This window comes from Balaenoptera physalus (genome assembly GCF_965194825.1).
Source record: "Balaenoptera physalus genome assembly, chromosome: 6".
Classification (NCBI taxonomy): Eukaryota; Metazoa; Chordata; class Mammalia; order Artiodactyla; family Balaenopteridae; genus Balaenoptera; species Balaenoptera physalus.
In genome coordinates, this window is record NC_138885.1 from 65,789,305 (window position 1) to 65,806,934 (window position 17,630).

Sequence of the window (17,630 nt, forward strand, 5' to 3'; positions counted from 1 at the left end):
GGAGGATGAGTTTGTAAGAACTGTTGGCTGGTTGCTATTCCAGAATCCATTCCCTTTCGTCCCTTCTAGTGATCGGCTTGTGTTGATCCCAGTTCCGTCTCTAGGGGTGGACCCAACTGGTGGAAGCCAGTCAGTCCGTCCTGCCCCACTCTCTGCTCTTCCCCATGCTCCACGCAGGGTACTGCTGTCATCCTTGGGGGCCTTCCTTCTCGGGTACGCCCGCAGTGCTTGGTGGCGCCTTTCCCTTTCTTGCTACCCACCACAATTTATTGTAATTATTTGTTTATACCTACACCACCTGCTATTCTGTGAGTGAGCTCTTTGAGGGACCCATGTCTCCCTGGACCTAGGATAATCAGTGCTTGTGACATGATGGGAAGAGGCACCTTGTAGCTGTCCCGTGAACAGAAAAGGGAGGTTCAGATTCCAGCTGTCTTTTTACTAAACTCTTCCATCCCTTTCGGATTTCTTTTCTCTTGCGGCTGCAAATTCTTATCTGTTCTTTGTCTCTCTGCCCGGTAACAATTAGCCAGGTTGTCGCAGAGCTAGAGTTCCCAGCCCAGCCCAGGTCGCATTTCCTCACTCTTAGCAGCTGGGGAGAGTCCTCTTTCACTTCACCCAGGATGTATCTGAGATTCACAGCAGGTCCAATGACCTGCTCTTTGTCTGCCTTGACATGTACAGTCTGTCATAAAGAGTTCATCCGGTTCAGAAAATTTTAAAAGCTGGGGGAGAATAGAAGAGTGAAAAGAGAATTTGTAGAAATGTAGTCAGTCACTTGGGCTTCAGTCACTTGGGCGTCCGTCCCATTCAGCAGTCTACTCCCTCAGGAAACCAGGTCACCTGGAGATGTGTACAGGAGCTATTCCCATGGAACCATCATTCCTGTTAAACAATCACCAAGCCCAGGAGAAATCTGTCATCTGCACATAAAATCAGCGAGGCAGAGTCTTTCCAGGAAAGAAACGCAGTGAGGCAATGGTGTGTTCCTCATTCGCGCAGAGACGCTGACTGGCCTCGCTCAGGGAGGTGCTGACCCGCCGCTGGGCCTGCCCCTGCTGGGGCATCGTTGGGGCCCAGGAAGGACCTGGCTGGCTGTTGGCTGGCTAGTGAGGCACACGGAAAACGATGAGCCATCAGTTCTATTTGTGGTTTCCAGCTTCAAGAGCAGTGACTGTTTGAGGGTGTCACATGTTGGGGTCTGGGGAAGATGCAGTGTCCAAGGTGTTGCACAACAGATTCAGGGCTGTTGCTAGCCTATATAGTGTCTTTGCATGAATCAGAAAAAAAGTGCCCCCTCTGGGCTGACCCGGCTCCACACTAGGGCAGAAGGCTTGCATTTGGAGGCGTCTCTGTTCAAAGAAAGAGTGCTCGTTACTCTGGGTGGGCACGGCCCCATGCCAGGCACCTAGATCTCAATGCCCGCTCGCCTTCTCCGCTGGGAGCCATTATGCAGCGCAGGAACCACATGGCCGTACTTGTGGCCGAGAAGGTATAGCTTTGGGGGTGTTTAGAAAGGAGAGGTAAGAGAAAAGTGAATTGATTATTCAGGGTTGTTTTTCTCAAAGTGCGGAACTCCGTATCACAGTCTCCTAGGTGTACTTGATAAGAGTGCATATTCCATTGGTAAGGAATGGGATAGATTCCTGGGACCAGGACCTGGGACCATATTCCTGGGACCCACCCCAGGACAACTGAATTAAACGCTCTGAAGGGTGGGACCCAGCAATCTGGATATTTAACTAGCCCCCTAGAGGATTCTGTTGCCCCGCCCCCCCCCCCCAAAAAAAACTTAAGAACTGCTGGTTTAGCAACTGTTGTGTCAGAAGTCCTTGGGATCTGTGTATTTGGGAATCTAGAACTCTGACTGGACAGAGCAGACACAGAGGGTTCTCAGCTCAGCAGGGTCACCTCCTCGTGTGTCCTTGAGGTCTTCCCAAAGGCTGCTTCTCTGGGGTTTGGGGCTGATGTCATTGTTTTTCCTGGCACCGCTGCTTTGTTGTTTCCAAAAAGCACTTTTAGAAGTGTCAGCTTTTAGGATAAAAACTCTAGGAATCCTGAAACAAAGAGTGCATAGGTCTCAGATAATTCCACACTTTTCCTTCCTCCTTGGCCTCAGGCTTCTTTCCTGCCTTCTGGTCCTGTGGCAGAGAACGTTTCTGGCTGAGTCATTTCAAGGGATTCTCCTGGAGATACTGTGTTTCCATTTTGGTTTCAATCTTATATGAAGGTTAAATTACATTGTCCTAAATTCCAAGGGTCTGATCAGTTTGCTTTGTTGAACTGGTATTTCTGTCCTTTGAGTAACGCTTGAAATATGATGTGAGTGGCCATTATCTGGCTACCTCTCTTTTATTTAGGGAGTTTCACTGGAACAGAGTTTTAGCTGAGCCCACACGTGCTTACTTGCACCTTATATTATAGACACCCATTGTTCTGGGCCACAGGAAGGCACTCATACACCCAGCCTCCCTCCTTGGGGGATGAAGTCACTCACAGACACTGTTCACTGCTATTGATGGAATGTTTGTGTCCCCTAACCCCCAATGTGATGGTATTAGGAGGTGGGGCCTTTGGGAGGTGATTAGGTCATGAGGGTAGAGCCCTCATGCATCGGATAAAAGACACCCCAGAGAACTCCTTTATCCCTTCTGCCACATGAAGACACAGTGAAAAGATGGCCATCGATGAACCAGGAAGCAGGCCATCACCAGACGCTGGATCTGCCAGTGTCTTGATCTTGGACTTCCTAGCCTCAGAACTGTGAGAAATAAGTGTTTGTTGTTTAAGCCACCCAGCCTTACCCAGTGATATTTTTGTTACAGCAGCCCGAATGGACTAAGATATTCACACTGTTGCCCTTGTGCTGAGCACAGTGCAAGATATACTAGTGTGAGGGGTTGAGACCGTGCCCTGCCTTCACGGAGTTTAATCTAGACTCCCACTGTCCCATACAATAGCCACCAGCCTCATGTGGCTCTTGAGCACTTGAAATGTCCGAATGGAGATGTGCTGTAAGTGTAAAATACACACCAGATTTCAAAGCTCTGTAGGAAAAGAAGTGCAAGTAAAGTATCTCATTAACAGTTGTTTTATGTTGGTTACATGATGAAATCATAATATTTTCAATATATTAGGTTAAGTAAAACTTGTTAAAATTAATTTCACCTATTTGTTTTTACTTTTTTAATGAGGCTGCTAAAAAATTAAAAATTACACGTATGGCTCACATTATATGATTATTGGACAGTGCTCTCTAGAGGGTGAGAAAACAAGTATAATTGACTATCATAAAGAAATATGATTACTGTTGGAATAGGAGAAGGACAGGGCAAGCTAGGAACTGCTTGAGAGCCCTAACTCAGCCTTGGGAGCTGGGGGAGGGCTTCCAGGAGGAGGTGATATCTAATTAAGACTCAAAAGTTGAGTAAGAGTGAGGTGCACAGTGAGATAGTGACTGGTGTTGGAGGTGACAGAGCATGGTGCATTCTGGAAGCTGGGAGCAGTTCATCAGGGCTGTCTCTGAGTCGGGGCGGGGAGGGAAGTGGGCAGAGCTAGGCTGGAGAGGGAGGGTGGGTTCAGGATGTGGGGAGGGGGCACTCTGCTTCTTTCTGCAAGGGAGAGCTATGACCTGCTTTTCCTGGAAATGGGATTGGAGGTGTTAGAGATGAATGGGTGTTTGGTTTCCTTTCCACCTGGGGTGGGCAGTGGAGTGAGGGGAGACACTCAGCAGTGTGGGCGGTGGGTAGGAGAAAAGTGCTTACATTTTTGCCCCTTTGCCAGGTGTGGAACTGATGAGTTAGAGCAACTCTTATCAGTGAGATTATGTATGCAGAAAGGCTTTGGGCGTATAACGCCCCTGTATAGACATTAGTTTGTTATGTTTAATTGGACCTTGATCTTAGCATCAGAATATTGAAATTATAAATCTTATCTTTGGGGAAGTTGGAATATTTGCTTCAGATTTTAGCCTGTTTTGTTCTTAGAGGAGGTGATTCTCAATAACAATCTTAATAAGGATAATAATAATGATAATTTTTAAAAAGAATTATTTATTTTTATTTTTGGCTGTGTTGGGTCTTCGTTTCTGTGAGAGGGCTTTCTCTAGTTGCGGCAAGCGGGGGCCACTCTTCATCGCGGTGCGCGGGCCTCTCACTGTCGCAGCCTCTCTTGTTGCGGAGCACAGGCTCCAGACGCACAGGCTCAGTAGTTGTGGCTCACGGGCCCAGTTGCTCCGCGGCATGTGGGATCTTCCCAGACCAGGGCTCGAACCCGTGTCCCCTGCATTGGCAGGCGGTTTCTCAACCACTGCGCCACCAAGGAAGCCCCGATAATTCTTTTTAAAGCAAAAGAATCTGAAGAGAGTAACAGTTCTGACACGAAGGTTCAGAATTTTGTAGGAATGGTACAGCCCAGGTCACAAACCAAGGATATTGCACCTTTTTCTCTTCTCTCAGGATGCCATGCCTCCAGAAGTGAAAGGCCAAAGATTTATATGTAAAATAATCTTCAGAATCCCTCTGTTCTTGCACAGTGCATCTTTACCCAGATGCCTAGTATTGTCATCAAAATTCCAACAGAGCAGTCAGCTAAATGCTTGGTGGGGGACGTTCAGGAGGTCTCACTTCTGTGTGTGACTTGGCTTTGCTCTTAACACGCAGTAAAATTGTTAGCATCTGAGAGTACACTTATCGTGAAGTGGTTAGTTTGCACATTGTCTTCTTTGCCTTGGGCTTTCTCTAGGGATGGGGGAAAGGCAGAATTTGTCCAGAGCAAACAATTTTCCACAGATAAATGTCCTTTGAACCCTAGAAGGCTCAGAATTGGATTACGTCCTCCTAAGAAAAGAGATTCTCCAAGGAAAGGGGATAATTTTGGACATTCGCTCGTTCATTCTTTCCACTTATTGAGCACCTACTATGTGCCAGGGGCTGTACTAGTCACTTTTGGAGAATAGGTGAATACAAAAGGAGCACTTACTTGGATTGAGCTCATAATCAGAGAGGTGGACATATCAGTTCCAATGTAGTTTAATGTTACACTAAAGGTGGGTACACACAGCTATGAAGGCCTATGAAGGGAGGAAAGCATTCAAGTTCTGTCTGGATGGGGGTAGGAAAGGCAGGAGAGCCCTCACCTAGGAGGGCTGGGCCTTGAAGCATGAGTAGCAGAAGGTAGAGGATATTTGGGGGCTAGAGTGGCACAGACATATATACACTACCAAATGTAAAATAGATAGCTAGTGGGAAGCAGCCGCATAGCACAGGGAGATCAGCTCGGTGCTTTGTGACCACCTAGAGGGGTGGGATAGGCAGGGTGAGAGGGAGACACAAGAGGGAGGAGATATGGGGATATATGTGTACACATAGCTGATTCACTCTGTTATACAGCAGAAACTAACACACCATTGTAAAGCAATTATACTCTAATGAAGATGTTAAAAAAATAAAATAAAATCTTTGCCAAAAAAAAAAAAAAAGAAAGAAAGTGCATGGCCTGCTTGGGGAGTGGTGGGCTGGTGAGTGAGGGGCGTGAAGGAGAGAGTGTTGAGATGCGACAGGTGGGTACAGGAAGAACCAGGAAGAACTGGATATGGCACCTGTCGGGTGTGGACTTCTTTCGGGCGAGTGTCCAGATGGAGAGAGACAAGCTCTAGTCTGTGGTAGAAACAACTCCGGTAGTGGGGAAGCCTAGATTGGAGGAGAAAGGACGGGTCAGCAGCCCAGAGTCCAGTGATTTGGAAATCTATAACTGTCTGCGATTCCTTTCCTTCTCTCTGGAACATGTCCAGCCGGGCCCCTGGACCCCCAGGCAAAGGTGGCCTTGTCTTACAACAGAAGAAGCCTCTGACTCCTTACACAGGGAACCACGGCACATATGTCACGGGGATTCATACAGACCGGTTTTCCCCTTGGCCCACGCTCCTGGCTTAGAAAGCACCTTAGCCAGCAGGTGGGGATGGCTCAGTCTCAGGGCCCGGCCTGCTGTGGCAGGGGCTGCCGGGCTGGTGGTTTGAGGGCCCGGCCCTGGCCTGGCGCCTGGGTCTCTAAGGCTGGCTGGGAGGCTGGACTCTCTCCACTCAGTGATGCTGGGTCTACAGGACCATTGCAGAGTGGCAGGAACCTTGGTGAAATGTGAAATTTCCGCTGGCCGCCTGCCACAGTTCCCACTGTATACTGACACTCCACCCAGAGGCAGGATGCCCTGCCCTGTGGAGCGGTTGGGAGTGATAAATACATTTGTTTTGAATTAGAACCTTTCCTGGCACTGAGGAGAAATGCAGCTGTGGTTGCCTGGCCTCGCTGCTCCCCAGACCTCCGCACAGCCTACTCTCCGGCACAATCTGGAGCCAGAGGTAATGATTACGTTGGCTTGCCCGAGCCCAAACCTCCAAGGACGGGGCGCTGAGGTGAAGGGCCCTCAGACAGATTATCAACATCAAAGGTACCCTAATCACACCACACTAGGTAATCAAAGCCCAGCACGGCCTTTCCCATCATTTCCCTTATTATGGCAATGCACTCTGTTTGTTTCAACCCTGGGAGTGGAGGTCAGATTGCCCTGAGTCACCTCAAGGATGGAAGCTGACTTACCCAGGTCGTGAAGCAGCATTTATTTCACTCTTCACCTGCTTAGCAAAGTTGAGCAATTGAGTGCATTTTAAAAATGCTCCAGAGGCTTCCGTCAACTCCAAACCCCAGATGCAGCCCTGATAGAACTGCCCTTGGCAGGAGCAGGCTGGCCAGGAGAGATGCGCCAGGCGAATAGGGTCTGGGGCTCCCCGGGCTGCTCCTCAGGACAGCTGGCCCCTGCACTGTGAACGTCCCTGTGCAAATGCCCATAGACAGATACTACCTGCTGGGCACCTGTATGTGCCAGCTGCTGTGCTGATTGTGTAAGCCAGAAACAGCAGTTTTCACTTATGCTGCAGTGTGTAATAATAACCATGAATTCGTCTGGGTAGCCAGTTCTCTGTGGTTGATATGTTTTGGCTAATTTCTTAAATTAAGGTATTGTAAGTTTTTTTGCTCTTCCTTGTCCCAAGCTGGTAATGTATGTAATCTCTTGATAAAAAAACAAAACCCAAACGTCAACCCTTCTTTTCCTAAGTCATGGTTGTTCTGTTTAAGCATAACTTAAAGAGGGCCTGATGGCCACGGATTTGCTGAATCAACAAACAGTATAACATTGCAGTTAAGAACATTCAGTCAGGGACTTCCCTGGTGGCGCAGTGGTTAAGAATCCGCCTGCCAATGCAGGGGACACGGGTTCGAGTCCTGGTCCGGGAAGATCCCACATGCCTCGGAACAACTAAGCCCGTGCGCCACAACTACTGAAGCCCATGCGCCCAGAGCCTGTGTTCCGCAACAAGAGAAGCCACCGCAATGAGAAGCCCGAGCACCACAACGAAGAGTAGCCCCCGCTCGCCACAACTAGAGAAAAACCCGCGTGCAGCAACGAAGACCCAACGCAGCCAAAATACATTAAAAAAAGAACATTCAGTCAGATGACACACCACTAGGTCAGAAACTCCCAAAACTGTGTGATCCCGGGCAAGTTAAGTTCAATTTCTTCATCCATAAAAGGTAGACACAAATGTTACCTACTTCATACGGCTGTTGTGAGAATTAAAAGGAAACCCAGGTAAAGGTACTAAATAAGTATTCAGTAATACTGTTAAGTGCCTACTCTGTGCCAGGTGAGTAGAATATAGATATCCATATTCTAGATGAGTAGAATATGGCCCTTACCAACAGGAGTTCCAAGACTAGTGTGGAAAGCAGATATGGACACATACTAAGCATGGAAATACAGGCACATACAAAGTACTTCTGAATCAGGAGTATTCATTGGGTAATCAGGGAAGACTTCACAGAAGAGGCAACCTTTAGCTGAGCATTGAAGGATGATTAGGAGTTCACCAGGTAGACAAAGATGGGGAAGAATATTCTGGACAGTACCAGCAGCTTGTACAAAGAGAGGTAGGAAAGAGTGTGGCCCAATCAGAGAACCATAGGAGTTACTAAAAGATATAAAAATTTAAAAGGATAGAACTGTGACTCTCATAGAATTATAAATTGAGCATCTGTCAAAGGTTTTCTTGATCTCATTAATTAATGAGAAAACTGGTAAGATGTTATAAATTGTTCAAAGGAGAATTCAAAGAACATTCATCTGTAAGTTATCAGAAATGATGAAAAGAATTTAAGAATAGATACAAAACCGGTCAATATCCACAGGGCAATAACCTAGTGCATCTCCAAGGACACAATTTGCACTTCTGTGGCCAAGACTCATTTGCATCACTTTCACTAGTGTACACCTTACAGAAATAAAATAGGAAATAGTCTACAACTTACAGAAATGAAATATAAAGTAGTCTACAACTCACAGAAATAAACTAGCTCAAAACCAAGGAAAGATACGGGTAACCCAGTAGCGTGCACCAGACAGGACACCCAGTAATCTACTTTTGGCTTGTTTCAAAATTTTTTGCATTTTTCCTGACAGAGTGGGTTAATTTATTGGAGAACCATAGCGGAGGGTGGGTTGTGGATGAGAGGGAGATGAGGCCTGAAGTGTAGGCAGGGACCAGACCACAAAGAGCCTAGACCATCATGCCAGGGAGTCTGAATTCTACTCTGCAGCCCACAGGGTCAAGGATGGACTGTGGGAGACTAAGTCTGGAAGACCGGGCCCGGTGGGGTGGGCGGGGGAAAAGTGAGGAAGTCCTGAAACAAGGTGGTGAGAATAGAAATGGAGACGTGGGATTGAACTGGATACAGAATGAAGGGACATCTGGGGTGACTCAGGTTTCAGGAGGACAGAGGGATGTGATGAAATAATCTGAAGACGCTTTGTGGGAAATCTTCTAGCATGTGCACCCAAAGGTGATGTTTTCTCGGGAGGCCTTCATTGTGTCTGTTGAAATGTAGACCTTCGACTCTGACCTGACTTCTCCATTAAAGAGAAGACATTTTCAAACAGATATCTTTCTTGGGAGAGGATGCACACCTTGATTTTTCTCTGGATTTTCTAAATGCGCTGATTCCCAAGCTACAGTTTGGAAAATTCTTATAAATCAACTTCTCTCCCTAACCCATTTGGATCCCTTGAGTCTGTCATGTAAATGGGTGTTCATTTTGCCCCTCTAACCTCACCACCCTACCCCCCTCCATTCTCCCCCCCTTCTCTGCCCTATCCTGGGAGATGGCTGACCTCCCCAAATTGTATCACCTGGCTCCCCTGTCCTCTGCCTTCTGATTGGCTTTTGTGCCTGGAGAGTGAGATGAGAGAAAAGACAGAATATTAATTTCTCTGGCCCCCTCCCTACTTTGGCAGGTTCTGGCTCTGCTGTGTCCCTCGTGACAACACCATTCCCCGGCTTCAGCTCTCAACCAGGGTCTCCAACGCCCCTCCTTCCTTTGCCTCTCTGGGCCTCGGAGAGTGTTAGGGGGTGAATTTTATCCCTCCAAAATTCCTAGGTTTTTTTTCCCCCCACAAATGTAGACATATAATAGAACTCTAAGTGCCATGTGTATAGATATTTTTTATGATAATTAAAAAAAAATTTTTATGGGCATATAGTTGATTTACAATGTTGTGTTGGTTTCAGGTGTACAGCAAAGTGAATCTGTTGAAATCCTAACCCCTGGAACCTCAGAACGTAACCTTACTTGGAATAGGGATCATTGCAGATGTAATTAGTTAAGCTGAGGTCATACTAGAATACGGTGGGCCCCTAATCCAATATGACTGGTGTCCTTATCAAAAGGGGAGATTTGGACACAGACATGCACACGGGGAGAACGCCATGTGAAGACTGGACCTAGGCTGCCACATGCCAAGGAACTACCAGAATCCAGGAGAGGGGCTGGAACAGATTTTTTGCTAGAGCCTTCAAAGAAAGCATGACCCTGCTAACACCTTGATTTCAGTCATCTGGACTCCAGAGCTGAGAGATAATAAATAGCGGTTGTTTAAACCATCCAGTTTGAGGTAAACTGCGTTGGCAGCTCTAGCAAACAGAGTGGTGGCAGTTTTCTGCTGTGGCTTTTTCCTTAACCCACACCTCCAAAAAAAACTATCCCTTCATTAAAAAGTCTCTTCAGAATTCCCGGTTGAGTGAGCCATCTGTTTCTGGCCAGGACATCACTATAGACTCACTATTGTGTGATGGTGTTACTCCCCTTTCCCTTTTTGCCTTTCCTCTGAGAAATGTTATAGTCCTGGTCTTTTATGCTCTTCTGAGTCGTTTTGCATTGGAGTCATTGTTTTCGGTTAATCCTGGGAGTATTATTGTGGAGAACGGTCTGCATTTTCTTAGCCCGCTACTTCTGCAAAGGGCAGCATGCAGAGGAAAAGGTGGTGGCAGGAAACACGCACAACTTTCTCAGTGTTTTCCACAACAGACAAACTCTTGAATGTTCATGCCGACAAGCTGGGTAACTGGCTTGGCATTCCAGGCCCTCATGCTTCCATTTCCATATTGGGATCGCATCCCTGTACGGGTCTTAAACTTCAACTCCAGGAAAAGCAATATTAGACCCAAATAGACACACTTGTTTGTGTCAAGCCTCAGCGCAGTAGAAGACTTGTTGTGTGCCATGGAGTGTGGCATCCCATCTGCCCCTACACACTGCAAACACAAGTATCTCTTTATCCCAGCAGCCCTCTCCCCTCTTCTTCATGCGAGTCTCTGAACAAAGGTTAGCCTGTGTTCTTTGGCTGGGTGTCCAGATTTCTCCTCTCACCAGCACAATGAAAAGATCTCTTCTTAGCCTAGTAGTCTTATTTATTTTCTCCAGTCAAGACAAGACACATCACCAGTTATTATCAGGGGTGATAAAGTGACACTTAAGCAAGGTCATACAGATGGCAGATGTCCATACTGTTAATCTTCTCAGACTTGAAATACCAGCATCTGTTCTTTTAAATGTGAGTGGCACTTAACTATTTAAAAGCCTGTTAGATTTATCCCATTCTGGAATTCTATCTCTACAGAATGTGTGTCAAACAGGTAGCTCTGTGGTGGTCTGAGAATCCTCACGGCAGTGCAGTAATAAAGTTTACAATAATAAACTTCTTTCATATTGTTACTTAATATTTTCCAGTAGCTTTCAAAGTAGGTCTATTCACAAAAATTATCTGGCCTATTAGAGTAGCATGGATCTTTCCCCAATTTACCAATCATCTTTTCTCTGGCCAGTGTGCTCCCTGATATACAGACAGTAAATGGGTAAATATTTATGTTTTAATACTTTTGCTTTTTATTCTTGGCAAGTGATTCTGGCTTTCCGTTTTGGTGAGTGTTATAAAACTGCTTTTTTAAAAGCACAAGTGTTATGTAGATTTGACAAACATTTTTGAAGATGGAATGACCAAAAAGTAGAGGAAATCATGGTTTTCAAAAATGCAAATGATTCCTCACCCAGCAAATAGATCTAGTTCCCCACAAAGATTTCAGTGCAATCTGAATAGAAATGGAATAGAAAGAAAAGTCAGAGGCTTTTCCCTTTGCCCAGCCCTAGCGGATCTTGTGACCTGAACACGTGTGCCAGTCCTCATGATTGTGGCTGAGACCCTCAGGCTGCGCCCTGCATCTCACAGGTGGATTCAGAGACCCCCCCTCTGCTTGGGGCACAGTCAGAGTGGCTTCCACAGAACCAGGAGCGTGCCTGGGGAGGAACTTGCTCGGTCTGTAAAGACAGCACCTCCTAGGTAAGCCGAGGCTGTGCCCGAGAATGAGCCCAACTTCATTTGCACAGAGGTGGAGAGGGCACTAGTCCACACCAGGCTCCTTTTAGGGCCGTCACATATTCACATGGTGTATTCGTTCCCTAGAGCTGCTATTACAAACTACCAGACACTTGGTGGCTTAAAAACAACAGATATTTATTCTCTCACAGTTCTGGAGGCCGGAAGTCTGAAATCCAGATGTTAGCAGGGCCGGTTCCTTCTGGGAGTTGTAAGGGAGAAACCACCCCATGCCTCTCTCGTGGCTTCTGGTGTTTGCTGGCAGTCCTTGGCGTTCCTTGGCTTGTAGATGCATCGCTCCAGTGTCTGCCTCTGCCTTCACTCGGCCTTCTCTTCTGTGTGGTCATCCAAATTTCCCTCTTTTTATAAGGACAACAGTCATTGGGTTAGGACCTACCCTAATCCAGTGTGACTCCATCTTAATGACATCTGCGAAGACCCTATTTCCAAATAAGGTATCACATACACAGGTACTGGGGTTAAGACTCCAACACCTATTTTGCAGGGGCAGGGGGTGGGAACACAGTTCTAGCCATACACATGGTAACTAGAAGCTACAACAGTTTAGAATTAAAGGACGATGTCAGGCATTGCCGATGTGGCCGAGAGTGGAATCCTGGGTCTCCACTGCCTGTGTTAGGTGCTGATGGCGCTCACGTCGTTTCCTTATCAGCAGGCTGGGAGGATAACAGCACTGCCCACCGCCGGAGTCTGTGTGAGGATTAAGTGGATAATTCATGTGAAACACAGCACCTGGCACAGAGAAAGCCCCAGTAAATGTTACATACCTTTATAGAGCCTCCATATATGTCCAGTCAGCCTCCCATAAACTAGCAAGTGTCACAAAGGATCCTTGACAATAAAAAAATGACACCTTCTGGTCTGGAAAATACAAGTAAGCTTTGGGGAATCAAGAGTAAGTGCTTTATGTATGGTTACATTTTGATTTGAAAGAATGACCCTTTTGATAGTTGTATAACACTGTGGTTTCTTGTATAAACTGTCAGAATGATATCTTCTATTTGAACAAGGCTTTTCAGTTTTCTAAGTGTTTTCATTTGATTCTCACACAAACCCTGAGAAACTGGCAGGGTAGATATTGATAATCCCATTTTATAGATAAGGAAACTGAGACAAGGGTTAAGCGATGTGCTTTAGATCAGTGAGTTCAGCGGAGGGGGCTGGCTGCCCAACCAATTTGTATTCCCTCCTTTCCCTTGGTAACAAGACCCCTGTATTGTTCAGATAAGGATATGTGCAGTTAATAAAGAACATTCCCAGATTCTTTTGCTAACGGGGCTGGCCAGTGACGTGTAAGTAGCAGTGGCACATGGGAAAACTTCCAAGACAACCCTTTAGAGGAGGCCAATTCATCTGGCAGGGGCCCTTTTGTGTGTGTGTGTGTGTGTGTGTGTGTGTGTGTGTGTATTTGTGTGTGTTCATTTGCCCAGGGCTGGTTGGTTCACATTTGAAGTCCCTAATCAGGAATCCACACCCCAGAGCATTGTAGGTACATTTGGAGGGTCCTGGTCAGGAGTCCACTCTCCAAAGGCGGCAGAAGACAACCACCTGCATCTTGACTAGAGGGTCTGTTAACGAGCACAAGGATGTGCAAGGACGAACTGTGGATTGGCTAGGAACGTTGTAAAGGGCGCTGTGCCCTTGCATTCATGTGGTGTTAGAGGGAGTCCACCTGATGGACCCCACCCCTACCACCACCTTGGAGAAGCGCTAGGATGGAGGCTTTGTTGAGTTTTGTGCACTGATGAGTCCCAGGGGATTCGGCCAGCTGGGAGTTGAGCTGATTCTGCGGTTGGAGTGCTGTCACCTCTCCCTTCCTTGAGTGAACTTCCCGTGCAAGCTGATGTCAATCGCTACGTCTCTGAGCGTCCAGTTCTCTGAGTGGCCTGATGTTTTTGTGCCTGCTTCTGTGTAAATGTTTGTATGTGTGGCGGAATTCTGAATGAGCCCTGCTTTCATCTGGACACCGTCCTCATAGGGAGGTAGTTGGGGAGGGGAGCTAGAGCGCTCACATACCTCTAACCAGCGGAGTTGCTGTTAGCTGCTGAAAAGAACCTGATGAATGTGACTTAGGCCAAATTGACTGAGGTCAGTGTCAACGCCCAGGCAGCCATGTTTGAACGCGTGACTGTCCCACTGGTTGTGGTTTCTTGGAGCAGGTGGAGACACTGGCCCGAGCAGTGCCAATCTTTCCTGCAATGTTGGAATTGAGACTGAAAACTACTGGTCTCAGGCTCTATTTATTGCTGAAATGGAGGTAATATAAACCCAGGCATGCTGGGGAAGCTGGGTGAATGGACAGGGAAGAAAGCAGTTCTGCCAAGAGAAAAGCGGGGGCACACATGCACAGAGGCAGGGCTGAGAGACCATGTGGCCTCACAGCATGAGGATGGGGAAGAGCAGGACGGTGGGGAGCCCCCTGGGTTCCCACTGACTTGCTAGTTCTGGGTTTCAGCTCCTTGGGAATGTCTAACTGATTTCTTTCCCTGAGGTTCCAGGCTCTACCTCTATCTTTGTAATAAATTAGTCTTTATTATTGCTTAAGTGTTTGAAGTGCTTTCTGTTACTTCAGCCAAAAGAACCTTGATGCAATTCATTGTCACGCTGGAATGTATATAAATACCTTCTGAAAAGGTTTGTAAATCTGTAGACTCTATTAATATCCATTTCTCCCAGCCTCATTAACATCATCTTGATAAAGGACACACACACACATGCACTGCACTCACGCTCAGTTCAACTACCAGGTTACAACTTCCCACGTGCCTACATGTCTTAGCCGCACATGCATTTCTCAGACTCCGTAATTCACTGGACTAGATTTTAAGCAGACTGAATAAACCAATGAATAGAAAAATATTGGTAAACTTTTCTTTGAGGTACATCCCCCTTCTTAGAAATAAATTAAGTTCAAGGACAAATTTGCAGCAGACGTCATAGCACAGCTCTTGGGCTGATTCTAGTCCTTCACCACACAAAGCACAAGAAGTGTCCTGTGTTAAGAACGGTCATCCCTTCATTCTGCAGGCCTGCCGTGTGCTCTGTTCTGCACCAGATGCCGTGAATGCAAAGGTGTGTGAGATTCAGCCCTGCTGTGAGTCATCCCCACGGTAATTTCCTGACTTTACAGTGCTACCTTCTTTTCGCAGTTATCTCTTCTGGCTACCCAGTTTTCCCATTGCCACTCTCACACCACTGTTACAGATTCCGTACCTCCAGGTTCTCACTCTTTCTTTCTAGAAGTTTTCCTTTCTTTTTTTCTCTCTGGAATCAGGAAATGACAACTCTCTCTTACTTAGGATTCTTTCCCTAAATATGTCACCCATCAGGAAGTGGTGTTACCTCAAATGGACTGGACATGCTCTCTCCTCAGGACTTCACCCTGGCTGTTCCCTCTGCTGGGAAACATCCTTCCCAGATATCTCCTGGGCTCATTCCCTCACCTCCTTCAAGGCTTTGCTCAAATGTCACCTCTCCTGACCACCTGCCTCAGCACTCCCCATTCCCCGTACCCTGCACTTTTTCTTTTTCCCACATCACTTCCCACCATCCAACATGCTGTATAATTTACTTTTTTTGTTTTTAATGCTTGTTGTTAGAATGTAAGCACCCCAAGGGCAGGGGTCTTTGTTTTGCTCATGCTGTATCCCAAAGGCCTAGAACAGTGCCTGGCATTCAGTAGGCCTGCAGTGAACCTTTGCTGAGTGCTGGAGTGGGTGGTGATGTAACCAGCAGGACCGTATGGGGCCTTCCCGGGGACAGACCCCCCACTGTATCCTCTGCCTGCCTCTTGTGTGTAGAAAGGCCTCCCCTGAGTCACAAAAGCCTGACTGAAGAATTGATGATGGAAAGGATGTGAACATGTGGTGACAAGGATGGCAGTCAGACCTGGAGAGCTGGTGACAGTTTGAACAGTGGATCAGCCATGTAGCAGCCGCAGAATCTTTAGTTCCTCCCTGAAGGACATAGATAACAGTGTCTCAGGCACTTTCCTGAATTGTTCTGCAGATACTAAAACCACCACCAGAGAGAAAAAGCTAACTGCATAATGACCAGACTGTAGCCATGACATAAGCTGCTCCATCTTGCACAGTTACAAGAACTGGCCTCCATGAAATGGGAACGCGCCTACCCTGGAATTGCAGATTAACTGCGCTTAAAGCAATCAAGATGATGCTGACCAGACCACCGCATGGCCGGTTTCAAGATGATTGTTGGAGCTGGCTGTGCTGTTCTGCACGTAGCCCTCCCACCTGTGCACCCCTGAAACTCCCCTTTAAAACCTTTTGTCCCCTGATACCTGGGAGATGGTTTTGGAATGCTAGGCTGCCATCTTCCCAGGTTGGCGACTTCCTGAATAAAGCACCTTTCTTTTTGCACCAACCCTTGGCTCTCGAACATTGATTTTTCAGTGATGAGCAGCTGAACCCGAGTTTGGTTCTGGCTCTAGCCAGTAACAGTGACGTGGGACAAGTCCATTTGGGTGAGACACAAAAGCAAACAATCAGAACCTCCTTCAGTCAGGTGTTCAAAATTAAACTCACTCAGGTGAACTTAATGAAGGCAACACTCAGCACAGAGGTTAGTTGGGGCTAGTTTTGTCAAGTTAAAAAAAGCAAAGACTGCAGGTACACAAAGCAGTCGGCATCCAGGGGCATAAAATGTGCAGACCTGTGACGTGCTTTATGAGAGAATGCATGATGGAACTACTGATGGAGAGTATTTTTGATTGTGTGTTATATTTGGGTAGGTAGTTATTCATCCAATATTTTATGTCCTAACTTTCTTTCCTTTTGATGTAATTAACTATTAGGTTTATGTTAAGCATTGCTGTTGTTAAAAGAACAGCATTTAAAAAGAAAAGAGAAAGTTGGGCTGTGATGGGGAGAAACGGATTATTAGGTTGTGATGTAGACATGAGATACTTATGAACACCCGTTCTGGCCTGCCTGGTAGAGTGGAGGGCGCTAATTCTGAGTTGGAAGGTCCAGGTCAAGTTTTGGCTTGACCTCTTCCTCAGAGTCTTGGGTAAATAATTTCATCTTGTTTGGGCTTACTTAGACCATCTGTAAAAGAAGGGGATTGGACCAGATAAACTTAAGATCTTTTGTAGCTCCTAAGGGCTGTGATGTGGGATGTGTGCTGGGCATTGTGTCATCTCCTATGGCCCATAGAAGAGTGGAGACGATCCCAAGCCCTCACAGGGGTCAATGTTCGGCAGGTGACATATGCGTCAAATCTTACTTAGTTTACAAAGAGGCAAAATACTACAGGAAAACATTCCACTTTTTTGAGTGAGTATTGACTTTAAAATGCATTGGGAAGTAGAGGCTATTTTAAGTTGGAAAGTGAGAAGTTGATCATCTAAGTAAAGAAAGACCATCTAAAGTAAAGATAAGGTAAGGACACAAAGGGAACTAGAATGTCCCCTCCTACAATGGACTGAATGTTTGTGTCCCCCAAATTCATATGTTAAATCCTAACCCCCAGTATGTTGGTATTTGGAGGTGGGGCCTTGGGGAGGTGATTGGGTTGTGAGAGTGGAGCCCTCATGAATGGAAACAGTACTCTTATAAAAGAGACCTCAGAGAACTGAGTGGCTGCAGAGAAAAGACCTGCAGAGAATGCCATTTGGGGTCCCACCCTGAAAAGGCTGGCTCACCACCCGGTCTCCATCAATGAAATTTTCCAGCCAACAGGCCCTGCCCACACCTCAAAGCAAACCCACGAATCAGATTTTTAGATCTTAGACTTCAGTGTGGATGCACATCCAGGAGTCCCTGATTCTGGAGGAAAGCCTCCAAGATGAAAGAGTCCAAGAACATTCCAGCAGGGACAAGATTTAGGAGGAA

At 46.6% G+C, this 17,630-nt stretch overlaps 1 long non-coding RNA gene across 7 annotated transcripts in view; it reads left to right on the forward strand.

Annotated features, from left to right (window-relative positions):
* Positions 1-17,630, forward strand: part of LOC309662588 — a 190,714-nt gene that overhangs the window by 157,601 nt on the left and 15,483 nt on the right. The window contains exons 5-6 of one of the 7 annotated variants that reach the window (XR_014264775.1): positions 6,254-6,444; positions 15,579-16,161. The exons of 5 other annotated variants lie outside the window; for them this stretch is intronic. This is a non-coding gene — a long non-coding RNA (uncharacterized lncRNA). Of the gene's footprint in view, positions 1-6,253; positions 6,445-15,578; positions 16,162-17,630 lie in introns of those variants that run through there. One more of the 7 variants, XR_014264771.1, reaches the window with a different exon arrangement.